Genomic DNA, 13,384 nt, shown 5'->3' on the forward strand with positions numbered 1-13,384 from the left:
CTTCAGTGATCTCTTGGTTTTTAAGTAGTGTATTGTTTAGCCTCCATGTGTTTATATTTTTTACAGATTTTTTTTTACTGTAATTGATATCTAGTCTCATAGCATTGTGGTCAGAAAAGATACTTGATACAATTTCAATTTTCTTAAATTTACCAAGGCTTGGTTTGTGACCCAAGATATGATCTATCCTAGAGAATGTTCCATGAACACTTGAGAAGAATGTGTATTCTGTTGTTTTTGAATGGAATGTCCTATAAATATCAATTAAGTCCATCTTGTTTAATGTGTCATTTAAAGCTTGTGTTTCCTTATTTATTTTCATTTTGGATGATCTGTCCATTGGTGAGAGTGGGGTGGTAAAGCCCCCTATTACGATTGGGTTACTGTCGATTTCCCCTTTTATGGCTGTTAGTATTTGCCTTATGTATTGAGGTGCGCCTATGTTGGGTGCATAAATATTTACAATAGTAATATCTTCCTCTTGGATTGATCCCTTTATCATTATGTAGTGTCCTTCTTTGTCTCTTGTAATAGTCTTTATTTTAAAGTCTATTTTGTCTGATATGAGAATTGATACTCCAGCTTTCTTGTTATTTCCATTTGCATGGAATATCTTTTTCCATCCCTTCACTTTCAGTCTATATGTGTTCCTAGGTCTGAAGTGGGTCTTTTGTAGACAGCATATATACAGGTCTTGTTTTTGTATCCATTCAGCCAGTCTATGTCTTTTGGTGGGAGCATTTAATCCATTTACATTTCAGGTAATTATCGATATGTATGTTCCATTTGTTCCAGTATGTTCCATTCTATTACCATTGTCTTAATTGTTTTGTGTTTGTTATTGTAGGTCTTTTCCTTGTCTTGTGTTTCTTGCCTAGAGAAGTTCCTTACCATTTTTTGTAAAGCTGGTTTGGTGGTGCTGTATTCTCTTAGCTTTTGCTTGTCTGTAAAGGTTTTAATTTCTCCATCAACTCTGAATGAGTTCCTTGCTGGGTAGAGTAATCTTGGTTGTAGGTGTTTCTCCTTCATCACTTTAAATATGTCCTGCCACTCCCTTCTGGCTTGCAGAGTTTCTACAGAAAGATCAGCTGTTAACCTTATGGGGATTCCCTTGAGTGTTATTTGTTGTTTTTCCCTTGCTGCTTCTAATATTTTTTCTTTGTATTTAATTTTGATACTTTGATTAATATGTGTCTTAGCATGTTTTTCCTTGGATTTATCCTGTATGGGACTCTCTGTGCTTCCTGGACTTGATTAACTATTTCCTTTCTCACATTAGGGAAGTTTTCAACTATAATCTCTTCAAATATTTTCTCAGTCCCTTTCTTTTTCTCTTCTTCTTCTGGGACCCCTATAATTCAAATGTTGGTGTGTTTCATGTTGTCCCAGAGGTCTTTGAGACTGTCCTCAGCTCCTTTCATTCTTTTCTCTTTATTCTGCTCTGCAGTAGTTATTTCCACTATTTTATCTTCCAGGTCACTTATCCGTTTTTCTGCCTCAGTTATTTTGCTATTGATCCCTTCTAGAGAATTTTTAATTTCATTTATTGTGTTGTTCATCATTGTTTGTTTGCTCTTTAGTTCTTCTAGGTCCTTGTTATACGTTTCTTGTATTTTCTCTATTCTAGTTCCACGATTTTGGATCACCTTTACTATCATTATTCTGAATTCTTTTTCAGATAGACTGCCTATTTCCTCTTCATTTGTTAGGTCTGGTGGGTTTTTGCCTAGCTCTTTCATCTGCTGTGTGTTTTTCTGTCTTTTCATTTTGCTTAACTTACTGTGTTTGGGGTCTCCTTTTCACAGGCTGCAGGTTCGTAGTTCCTGTTGTTTTTGCTATCTGTCCCCAGTGGCTAAGGTTGGTTCATTCGGTTGTGTAGGCTTCCTGGTGGAGGGAACTAGTGCCTGTGTGCTGGTGGATGAGGCTGGATCTTGTCTTTCTGGTGGGAAAGTCCACATCTGGTTGTGTGTTTTGGGGTGTCTGTGGCCTTATTATGATTTTAGGCAGCCTCTCTGCTAATGGATGAGGCTGTGTTCCTGTCGTGCTATTTGTTTGGCATAGGGTGTCCAACACTGTAGCTTGCTGGTCATTGAGTGAAGCTGGGTCTTGACGTTGAGATGGAGATCTCTGGGAGATTTTCACCATTTGATATTATGTGGAGCTGGGAGGTCTCTTGTGGACCAGTGTCCTGAAGTTGGCTCTCCCGACTCAGAAGCACAGCCCTGAAGCCTGGCTGGAGCACCAAGAGCCCTTCATCCACACGGCTCAGAATAAAAGGGAGAAGAAATACAAAGAAAGAAGATAAAATAAAATAATATAAAGTAAAATAAAATTTTAAAAGTTATTAAAATAAAATATAACTAATAGGAAAAAAATTTTTCAAGTAAAAAAAAAAAAAAACGGACGGACAGAACCCTAAGACAAATGGTAAAAGCAAAGCTATACAGACAAAATCACACACAGAATCTTACACATACACACTCACAAAAAGAGAAAAAAGGAAATTTTATATATATATATATATATCTTTGCTCCCAAAGTCCACCTACTTAATTTGGGATGATTCATTGTCTATTCAGGTATTCCACAGATGCAGGGTACATCAAGTTGATTGTGGAGATTTCATCTGCTGCTCCTGAGGCTGCTGGGAGAGATTTCCCCTTCTCTTCTTTGTTCGCACAGCTCCCGGGGTTCAGCTTTGGACTTGGACCCACCTCTGCGTGTAGGTCGCCTGAGGGCGTCTGTTCTTCGCTCAGACAGGACGGGGTTAAAGGAGCAGCTGATTCGGGTTAAAGGAGCAGCTGATTCGGGGTTAAAGGGGCTCCGGCTCACTCAGGCCCGGGGGAGGCAGGGGTACAGACGCGGGGCAAGCCTGCGGCAGCAGAGGCCAGCATGACATTGCACCAGCCTGAGGCGTGTCGGGCGTTCTCCCGGGGACGTTGTCCCTGGATCACGGGACCCTGGCAGTGGTGGGCTGCACAGGATCCTGGGAGGGGAGGTGTGGATAATGACCTGTGCTTGCACACAGGCTTCTTGGTGGCTGTAGCAGCAGCCTTAGCTTCTTATGACCATCTCTGGGCTCTGCGCTTATAGCCGCGGCTCGCACCCATCTCTGGAGCTCCTTAAGCGGCGCTCTTAATCCCCTCTCCTCGTGCACCAGGAAACAAAGAGCCAAGAAAAGCTCTCTTGCCTCTTCAGCAGCTCCAGACTTTTTCCCGGACTACCTCCTGGCTATCTGTGGCACACTAGCCTGCTTCAGGCTGTGTTCACACAGCCAGCCCTATACTCTCCCTGGGATCTGACCTCCGAAGCCCGAGCCTCAGCTCCCAGACCCCACCTGTCCAGGTGGGTGAGCAGACAAGCCTCTCGGGCTGGTGAGTGCTGGTCGGCACCGTTCCTCTGTGCGGGAATCTCTCTGCTTTGCCCTCTGCACCCCTATTGCTGAGCTCTCCTCCGTGGCTCCGAAGCTCCCACCCTCCGCCACCCACAGTCTCCGCCTGCGAAGGGGCTTCCTAGTGTGTGGAAACCTTTCCTCCTTCACAGCTCCCTCCCACTGGTGCAGGTCCCATCCCTCTTCTTTCGTCTCTGTCTTTTTTTTCTTTTGTCCTACCCAGGTATGTGGGGAGTTTCTTGCCTTTTGGGAGGTCTGAGGTCTTCTGCCAGCGTTCAGTAGGTGTTCTATAGGAGCTGTTCCACATGTAAATGTATTTCTGATATATTTGTGGAGAGGAAGGTGATCTCCACGTCTTACTCTTCCACCATCTTGATGATCCATTTGTAGGTTTTTTGATGATGGCCATTCTGACTGGTGTGAGGTGATACCTCATAGCAGTTTTAATTTGTATTTCTCTAATAATTAGTGATACTGAGCATCTTTTCATGTGCTTCTTGGCCGTCTGTATGTCTTCTTTGGAGAAATGTCTGTTTAGGTCTTCCACACATTTTTTGATTGGGTTGTTTGTTTTTTGAATATTGACCTGTATGAGCTGCTTGTATATTTTGAAGATTAATACTTTGTCAGTTGCTTTGATTGCAAATATTTTATCCCATTCTAAGGGTTGTCTTTTTGTCTTGTTTATGGTTTCCTTTGCTGTGCAAAAGGCTTTAAGTTTCATTAGGTCCCATTTGTTTATTTTTGTTTTCATTTTCATTACTCTAGGAGGTGGGTCAAAAAGAGGTTGCTGTGATTTATGTCAAAGAGTGATCTCCCTATGTTTTCCTCTAAAAGTTTTATAGTGTCTGGCCTTATATTGAGGTCTTTAATCCATTTTGAGTTTATTTTTCTGTATGGTGTTAAGGCGTGTTCTAATTTCATTCTTTTACATGTAGCTGTCCAGTTTTCCCAGCACCACTTATTGAAGAGGCTGCCTTTTCTCCATTGTATATTCTTGCCTCCTTTATCAAAGATAAGGTGCCCATATGTGTGTGGGTTTATCTCTGGGCTTTCTACCCTGTTCCATTGATCTACATTTCTGTTTTTGTGCCAGTACCATAGTGTCTTGATTACTGTAGCTTTCTAGTATAATCTGAAGTCAGGGAGCCTGATCCCTTCCGCTCCGTTTTTCTTTCTCAAGATTGCTTTGGTTATTTGGGGTCTTTTGCATTTCCATACAAATTGTGAAATTTTTTGTTCTAGTTCTGTGAAAACTGCCAGTGGTAGTTTGATAGGGATTTCGTTGAATCTGTCGATTGCTTTGGGTAGTAGAGTCATTTTCACAACGTTGATTCCTCCAATCCAAGAATATGGTATATCTCGCTATCTATTTCTATCATCTTTAATTTCTTTCATCTGTGTCTAATAATTTTCTGCATACAGGTCTTTTGTCTCCTTAGGTAGGTTTATTCCCAGATATTTTATTCTTTTTGTTACAATGGTAAATGGGAGTGTTTTCTTAATTTCACTTTCAGATTTTTCATCATTAGTGTATAAGAATGCAAGAGATTTCTGTGCATTAATTTTGTATCCTTCTACTTTACCAAATTCATTGATTAGCTCTAGTAGTTTTCTGGTAACATCTTTAGGATTCTCTATGTATAGTATCATGTCATCTGCAAACAGTGACTGCTTTATTGCTTCTTTTCCAATTTGGATTCCTTCTATTTCTTTTTCTTCTCTGATTGCTGTGGCTAAAACTTCCAAAACTATGTTGAATAGTAGTGGTGAGAGTGGGCAACCTTGTCTTGTTCCTGTTCGTAGTGGAAATGGTTTCAGTTTTTCACGACTGAGGACGATGTTGGCTGTGGGTTTGTCATATATGGCCTTTATTATGTTGAGGAAAGTTCCGTCTATGCCTACTTTCTGCAGGGTTTTTATCATAAATGGGTGTTTAATTTTGTCAAAAGCTTTCTCTGCATTGATTGAGATGATCATATGAATTTTCTCCTTCCATTTGTTAATATGGTGTATCACATTAATTGATTTGCGTATGTTGAAGAATCCTTGCATTCCGGAGATAAACCCCACTTGATCATGGTGTATGATCCTTTAATGTGCTGTTGGATTCTGTTTGCTGGTATTTTGTTGAGGATTTTTGCATCTATGTTCATCAGTGATATTGGCCTGTAGTTTTCTTTCTTTGTGACATCTTTGTCTGGTTTTGGTATCAGGGTGATGGTGGCCTCGTAGAATGAATTTGGGAGTGTTCCTCTCTCTGCTATATTTTGGAAGAGTTTGAGAAGGATAGGTGTTAGCTCTTCTCTAAGTGTTTGATAGAATTCACCTGTGAAGCCATCTGGTCCTGGACTTTTGTTTGTTGGAAGATTTTAAATCACAGTTTCAATTTCAGTGCTTGTGATTGGTCTGTTCATATTTTCTATTTCTTCTTGGTTCAGTCTTGGAAAGTTGTAGTTTTCTAAGAATTTGTCCATTTCATCCTGGTTGCCCATTTTATTGGCCTATGGTTGCTTGTAGTACTGTCTTATGATCCTTTGTATTTTTATGGTGGCAGTTGTAACTTCTCCTTTTTCATTTCTAATTTTACTGATTTGAGTCCTCTCCTTTTTTTTCTTCTTGAGTTTAGCTACAGGTTTATCAATTTTGTTTAGCTTCTCAACGAACCAGCTTTTAGTTTTATTGATCTTTGCTATCATTGTCTTCGTTTCTATTTCAATTATATCTGCTCTGATCTTTATGATTTCTTTCTTTCTCCTAATAAATTAGTGAAGTTACAATGCACCCTCACACCATGCACAAAAGTAAACTCAAAACAGCTTAAGCAAAACATTCTCTGACATAAATTCTAGCACTGTTTTCTTAAGTCAGTCTCCCAAGACAATAGAAATAAAAACAAAGATAAACAAATGGGACCTAATCAAACTTAAAAGCTTTTGCATAGCAAAGGAATCCATTAAAAAAAGAAGACGAGAGACCTTCAAGATGGCAGAGGAGTAAGACGTGGATATCATCTTTCTCCCCCCAAATACATCAAGAATACTTCTACATGTGGAACAACTCTTACAGAACACCTACTGAAAGCTGGCAAGAGACCTCAGACTTCCCAAAAGGCAAGACAATCGCCAAGTAACTGAGTAGGGTAAACAAAAAAGAAAAAGACAAAGGAATTGAGACAGACCTGCCCTTCTCAGAGGGAGCTGTGAAAGTCGAAAAGTTTCCACACACTATGACGCCCACTCACTGGTGGGGACGTGGGGGCAGTTTCAGAGTCTTCAAGGAGAGGGAAGCAACAGGGGTGCAGAGAACAGAATGGAGAGATTCCGGCATGAAGGACCAGTGCTGAACAGCACTCACCAGCCTGTGAAACTTGTCTGCTTGCCCACTGGGGAAGGTGAGTGTTGAGCGCTGAAGCTCGGGCTTCAGAGGTCAGACCCCAGTGAGATGGCTGGAGTTGGCTCCATGAGGACAGCCTGGAGGGATCTAGTGTGACACAGTCAGGTGGGAGGGAGTCCAGGAAAAATCCTGGGCAACCAGAGAGGTGGGAGACCTTTGTTGCAGGGTTCAAGAGGAGAGGGGCAGCCCACCATAGGAACTTCCTGCTCCGTGGGCTCACAGATGGCAGGGAACCATCTATGCGAGTGTGAGCATGAGCTTTTATCTCAGTCGCCAGAGGCTGCTGCCACCAAGGGTCTTGTGTGCAAGTGCAGGTCAGTATCCACACCTTCCCAGGAGCTTGTGCAGCCCACCACTGCCAAGGGTTCTGTGATCCAGAACGAATTTCCCCAGGGGAACGCACGTTGCACCTCAGGCTCTTGCAACTTCAGGCTGGCCTCTGCCACCACAGGCACTCCCCGCACATCCCAATTGTAACTATCATATCCCTCCCTCTCTCTGGCCTGAGTGAGTAAGTTAGCCCTAATCAGCCACTGCTTTAACCCCCTCTTGCCTGGGGTGGGGGGGAACAAACACCTGAGGGTGGCTCATACACAGAAGCAGAGCCAAAACCAAAGCTAAAACCCAGGAACTGTGCAACCAAAGAAGACAAACGGAAATATCCCCATGCAGCCACAGGAGAAGTGGATTAAATCCCTGCAATCCACTGGGTAAACCCTGAATCTGTGGAATATCTGAATAGATAATGATTCTTCCCACAATTGAGACTCTGGACTTTGGGGGCAACTATGGACTTTGCGGAAGTACACGCAGGGGTAAAGCCAGATCAGAGCCTGAGCTGGCCCCACAGTGACCACAGCAGGTCCAGAGACCTACCAACAAGTATTGGACGACTTCCTGGGAAGGCAGGGATTAGCTGTGGCTCACTGTGGGGACAAATACACTGACAGCTAATGTCACAGGAAAATACTATTACTAATTTTTTTCTTTTTTTTCTTTTGTTCTGTTTTTCTTGTTTTATTATTTTTTTAATTTTAATTTTTCATTTACTTTTTCTTTTGTTTTTTATGTTTTTATTTTTAATATATTTTTATTTCATTTACAATTTTTTCCTATTTCTACTGTAATTTTTCATTATATTGTTATATCCTTGTTTTTGTTTTTTTCTTTTTTGTTTTGTTTTTATCTTATTTTTAAATACATTTTATATTTTTCTATTTTTTCTACTTTGTGTTTTGTATTTTTTCCTTTTGTTTTCATCTTTCTTTTCTATTTACATTTTTTACCGTTTTTGTGTGTTTCTTTTATGCTTTCTTTGCCTTTTTTAAGTTTGCTTTCTGCGTTTGATTTGTTTTTGGATTTAATTTTTTCTTAGTTTAGTTTTTAGTGTTTATTTTCATTTTGGGGTTTCTTTGTTGGTTTAATTGCCCTCTTTTTTTTAGTTTTCTCTCTTATTTTCTTTGTCTTCTTTTTCTTTTCTTTTCTTTTCTTTTCTTTTCTTTTAGTGAGTGTATGTGTGTATGTTTCTTTGTGTAATTTTGTCCGTTTAGGCTCCCCCACCAGGAACCCTACAAAAAACCAGTGGACCAACCTCAACCACTGGGGTCAGACACCAGAAGTAAGAGGAACTACGACTCTGCAGCTAGCAGAAAGGAGACCCCAAACACATTTTGTTTGTAAGTTTACAAACACATTTTGTTTGTAAGTTAAACAAAATGAGAAGACAGAGAAATATGTTGCAGATGAAGGAACAAGGTAAAAACCGACAAGACCAAATAAATGAAGAGGAAATAGGCAGTCTGCCTGAAAAAGAATTCAGAGTAATGATAGTAAAGATAATCCAAAATCTCAGAAATAGAATGGAGAAAATACAAGAAACGTTTAACAAGGACCTAGAAGAACTAAAGAGCAAACAGTGATGAACAACAAAATAACTGAAATTAAAAATACCCTAGAAGGAATCAATAGCAGAATAACTGAGTTAGAAGGACAGATAAGTGAGTTGGAAGATAGAATGGTGGAGTAGTAACTCCACAGAAGTAACTGCCACAGAGCAGTTTAAAGAAAAAAGAATGAAAAGTATTGAGGACAGTTTCAGGGACCTCTGGGGCAGCATTAAATGCACAAACATTTGAGTTATAAGGGTCCCAGAAGAAGAGAAAAAGAAAGTGTCTGAGAATATTTGAAGAGATTATAGTAGAAAACTTCCCCAACATGGGAAAGGAAATAGTCAGTGAAGTCCAGGAAGTGCAGAGAGTCCCATACAGGATAAATCCAAGGAGAAACATGCTGACACAAATATTAATCAAACTATCAAAAATTAAATACAAAGAAAAAATATTAAAAGCAGCAAGAGAAAAGCAGCAAATAATATACAAGGGAATCCCCATAAGGTTATCAGCTGAACTTTGAGCAGAAACTGTGCAAACCAGAAGGGAGTGTAAGGGTATATTTTAAATGATGAAAAGGAAAAAAACTACAACCAAGATTACTCTACCCAGCAAGGATCTCATTCAGATTTGATGGAGAAATCAAAAGCTTTACAGACAAGCAAAAGTAAGAGAATACAGCACCACCAAATCAGCTCTACAACAAATGCTAAAGGAACTTCTCTAAGTGGGAAACACAAGAAAAGAAAAGGACCTACAAAACCCAAAACAATTAAGAAAATGATAATAGAAACATACATATCAATAATTACCTTAAATGAGAATGGAATAAATGCTACAACCAAAAGACACAGATTGGCTGAATGGATACAGAAACAAGACCTGTACATATGCTGTCTACAAGAGACCCACTTCAGACCTAGGGACAAATACAGACTGAAAGTGAAGAGATGGAAAAAGTTAGTCCATGCAAATGGAAATCAGAAGAAAGCTCGAGTAGCAATACTCAAATAAGATAAAATATACTTTAGAATAAAGAATGTCACAAGAGACAAGGCAGGACACTACATAATGATCAAGGGATCCATCCAAGAAGAAAATATAACAATTATAAGTATATATGAGCCCAAAATAGGTGCACCTCAATACATAAGGCAAATGTTAACAGCTATAAAACAGGAAATCAATAGTAACACAATAATAGTGGGGGACCTTAACACTCCACTTACACCAATGGACAGATCTTCCAGACAGAATATTAATAAGGAAACACAAGCTTTAAATGACACAATAGGCTAGACAGATTTAATTGATATTTATAGGACATTCAATCCAAACAGCAGATTACACTTTCTTCTCAAGTGGTCACGGAACATTCTCCAGGAGAGATCATGTCTTGGATCAGCAATGAAGCCTCAGTAAATTTAGGAAAATTGAAATCATATCAGCGTCTTTCCTAACCACAACACTATGAGATTAGAAATCAATTACATGAAAAAACTGTAAAAAACACAAACACATGGAAGGTAAACAATATGATACTAATTAACCAAGAGATCACTGAAGAAATCAAAGAGGAAATCAAAAAATACCTAGAGACAAATGGCAACGAAAACACAATGACCCAAAACCTGTGGGATACAGCAAAAGCAGTTCTAAGAGGGAAATTTATAGCAATACGATCCTACCTCAAGAAACAAGAAAAATCTAAAATAAACAATCTAACCTTACACCTAAGGGCACTAGAGAAAGAAGAACAGAAAAGAAAAATAAAAACACCCAAATTAGTAGAAGGAAAGAAATCATAAAAATCAGAGCAGAAATAAATGAAATAGAAAAAAAGAAAATGATAGCAAAGATCAATAAATCTAAAAGCTGGTTCTTTGAGAAGATAAACAAAATTGGTTAACCTCTAGAGAGACTCATCAAGAAAAGAGGTAGAGGACTCAAATCAATAAAATTAGAAATGAAAAAGGAGAAGTTACGACAGTCCTCGCGGAGAGTTGCCGTGGTTTCCTGCTTCAACAGTGCTTGGACGGAACCCGGCGCTCGTCCCCCGCTCCGGCCGGCTGCTCAGAGCCAGCCCTCGCCACCACCTCACAGCGCCCTCCGACCGCCCCAAGGTCCCCGCCGCCGTTACAGCGCTGCGCAGCCACCGCCTCACCTCAGGCAGCCGCCATGACGACCGCGTCCCCCTCGCAGGTGCGCCAGAACTACCACCAGGACTCGGAGGCCGCCATCAATCGCCAGATCAACCTGGAGCTCTACGCCTCCTACGTCTACCTGTCCATGTTGTACTATTTTGACCGCGATGATGTGGCATTGAAGAACTTTGCCAAATACTTTCTTCACCAATCTCATGAGGAGAGGGAACATGCTGAGAAACTGATGAAGCTGCAGAACCAGCGGGGTGGCCGAATCTTCCTGCAGGATATCAAGAAACCAGACCGTGATGACTGGGAGAATGGGCTGAATGCAATGGAATGTGCGCTACACTTGGAAAAAAGTGTGAATCAGTCACTACTGGAACTGCACAAATTGGCCACTGAGAAAAATGACCCCCATTTGTGTGACTTCATTGAGACTCATTACCTGAATGAGCAGGTGAAATCCATTAAAGAATTGGGTGACCACGTAACCAACTTGCGCACGATGGGGGCCCCTGAATCTGGCATGGCACATTATCTCTTTGACAAGCACACCCTGGGAAATAGTGATAATGAAAGCTAAGCCTTAGGCTGGCTTCCCGTAGCCACAGGAGTGACTTCCCTGGTCACCAAGGCAGTGCATGCATGTTTGGGTTACCTTTACCTTTTCTGTAAGTTGTACCAAAACATCTACAAGTCCTTTCCTTAGTATCATTCCTTCAAATAAAGTAATTTGGTACCAAAAAAAAAAAAAAAAAAAAAAAAAAAAAGGAGAAGTTACAACTGACACCATAAAAATACAAAGGATCATAAGAGAGTACTACAAGCAACTACATGTGAATAAAATGGACAACCTGGATGAAATGGACAAATTCTTAGAAAGGTATAACCTTCCAAGACTGAACCAGGAAGAAATAGAAAATATGAACAGACCAATCAAAAGTAATGGAATTGAAACTGTGAGTTTAAATCTTCCAACAAACAGAAGTCCAGGACCAGATGGCTTCACAGGTGAATTCTATCAAACATTTGGAGAAGAGTTAACACCTATCCTTCTCAAACTCTTCCAAAAAATTGCAGAGGAAGAAACCTTTCCAAACTCATTCTAAGAGACCATCATCACCCTGATTCCAAAATCAGACAAAGATTACGAAAAAAGGAAATTACAGACCAATATCACTGACACATATAGATGCAAAAGTCCTCAACAAAGTACTAGCAAACAGAATCCAACAACACATTAAAAGAATCATACAACATGATGAAGTGGGATTTATTCCAGGGATGCAAGGATTCTTCAATATATGCAAATCAATAAATGTGATACACCATATTAACAAATTGAAGAATAGAAACCATCTGATAATTTCAATAGATGCAGAAAAAGATTTTGAGAAAATTCAACATGCATTTATGATAAAAACTTTCCAGAAATGGGCCTAGAGGAAACTACCTCAACATAATAAAGGCCATATATGACAAACCCACAGCAAACATCATTCTCTATGGTGAAAATCTAAAAGAATTTCCTCAAGATCTGGAACATGACAAGGATGTCCACTCTCACCACTACTATTCAACATAGTTTTGGAAGTCCTAGCCACGGCAGTCAGAGAAGAAAAAGAAATAAAAGAATACAAATTGTAAAAGAAGAAGTAAAATTGTCATGTTTACAGATGACATGATACTTTACGTAGAAAATCCTAAAGATGCCAGGAGAAAACTACTAGAGCTAATCAATGAATTTGGCAATGTTGCAGGATACAAAATTAATGCACAGAAATCTCTTGCATTCCCATACACTAACAATAAAAGATCAGAAAGAGAAATTAAGGAAACAATACCATTCACCACTGCAACCAAAAGAATATAATACCTAGGAATAAACCTACCTAAGAAGGGAAAAGACCTGTACTCAGAAAACTATAAGACACTGATGAAAGAAATCAATGATGACATAAACAGATGGAGAGATATACCATGTTCTTGGATTGGAAGACTCAATCTTTTGAAAATGACCATACTACCCAAAGCAATCTACAGATTCAGTGCCATCCTTATCAAGTTACCAATGGCATTTTTCACAGAAATAGAACAAAAATCTTAAAATTTGTATGGAGAGACAAAAGAGCCCAAATAGCCAAAGCAATCGTGAAAAAAAACAAAAAGCAGAGCTGGAGGAATCAGACTCCTTGACTTCAGATAATACTATAAAGCTACAGTAATCAAGACATTATGGTACTGGTACAATATCAGAAATATAGATCAATGGAACAGGACAGAAAACCCAGAGATAAACGCACACACCTATGGTCAACTAATATGACAAAGGAGGCAGGGATAGTCAGTGGAGAAAAGACAGTCTCTTCAATAAGTGGTGCTGGGCAACCTGGACAGCTACATGTAAAAGAATGAAATTAGAACACTTCTTAACACCATACACAAAAATAAGCTCAAAATGGATTAAAGACCTAAATGTAAAGCAGGACACTGTAAAACTCTTAGAGGAAAACATAGGAAGAACACTCTTTGACATAAATCACAGCAAGATCTTTTTTGAC

General features: G+C 39.6%; 1 pseudogene; it reads left to right on the top strand.

The window, feature by feature from the left end:
- The first annotated feature begins 10,642 nt into the window (after positions 1-10,642).
- On the top strand, positions 10,643-11,551 carry LOC133077022 (ferritin heavy chain-like; annotated as a pseudogene).
- The last annotated feature ends 1,833 nt before the right edge of the window (positions 11,552-13,384 follow it).

Source organism: Eubalaena glacialis, chromosome 17, assembly GCF_028564815.1.
Source record: "Eubalaena glacialis isolate mEubGla1 chromosome 17, mEubGla1.1.hap2.+ XY, whole genome shotgun sequence".
NCBI lineage: Eukaryota > Metazoa > Chordata > Mammalia > Artiodactyla > Balaenidae > Eubalaena > Eubalaena glacialis.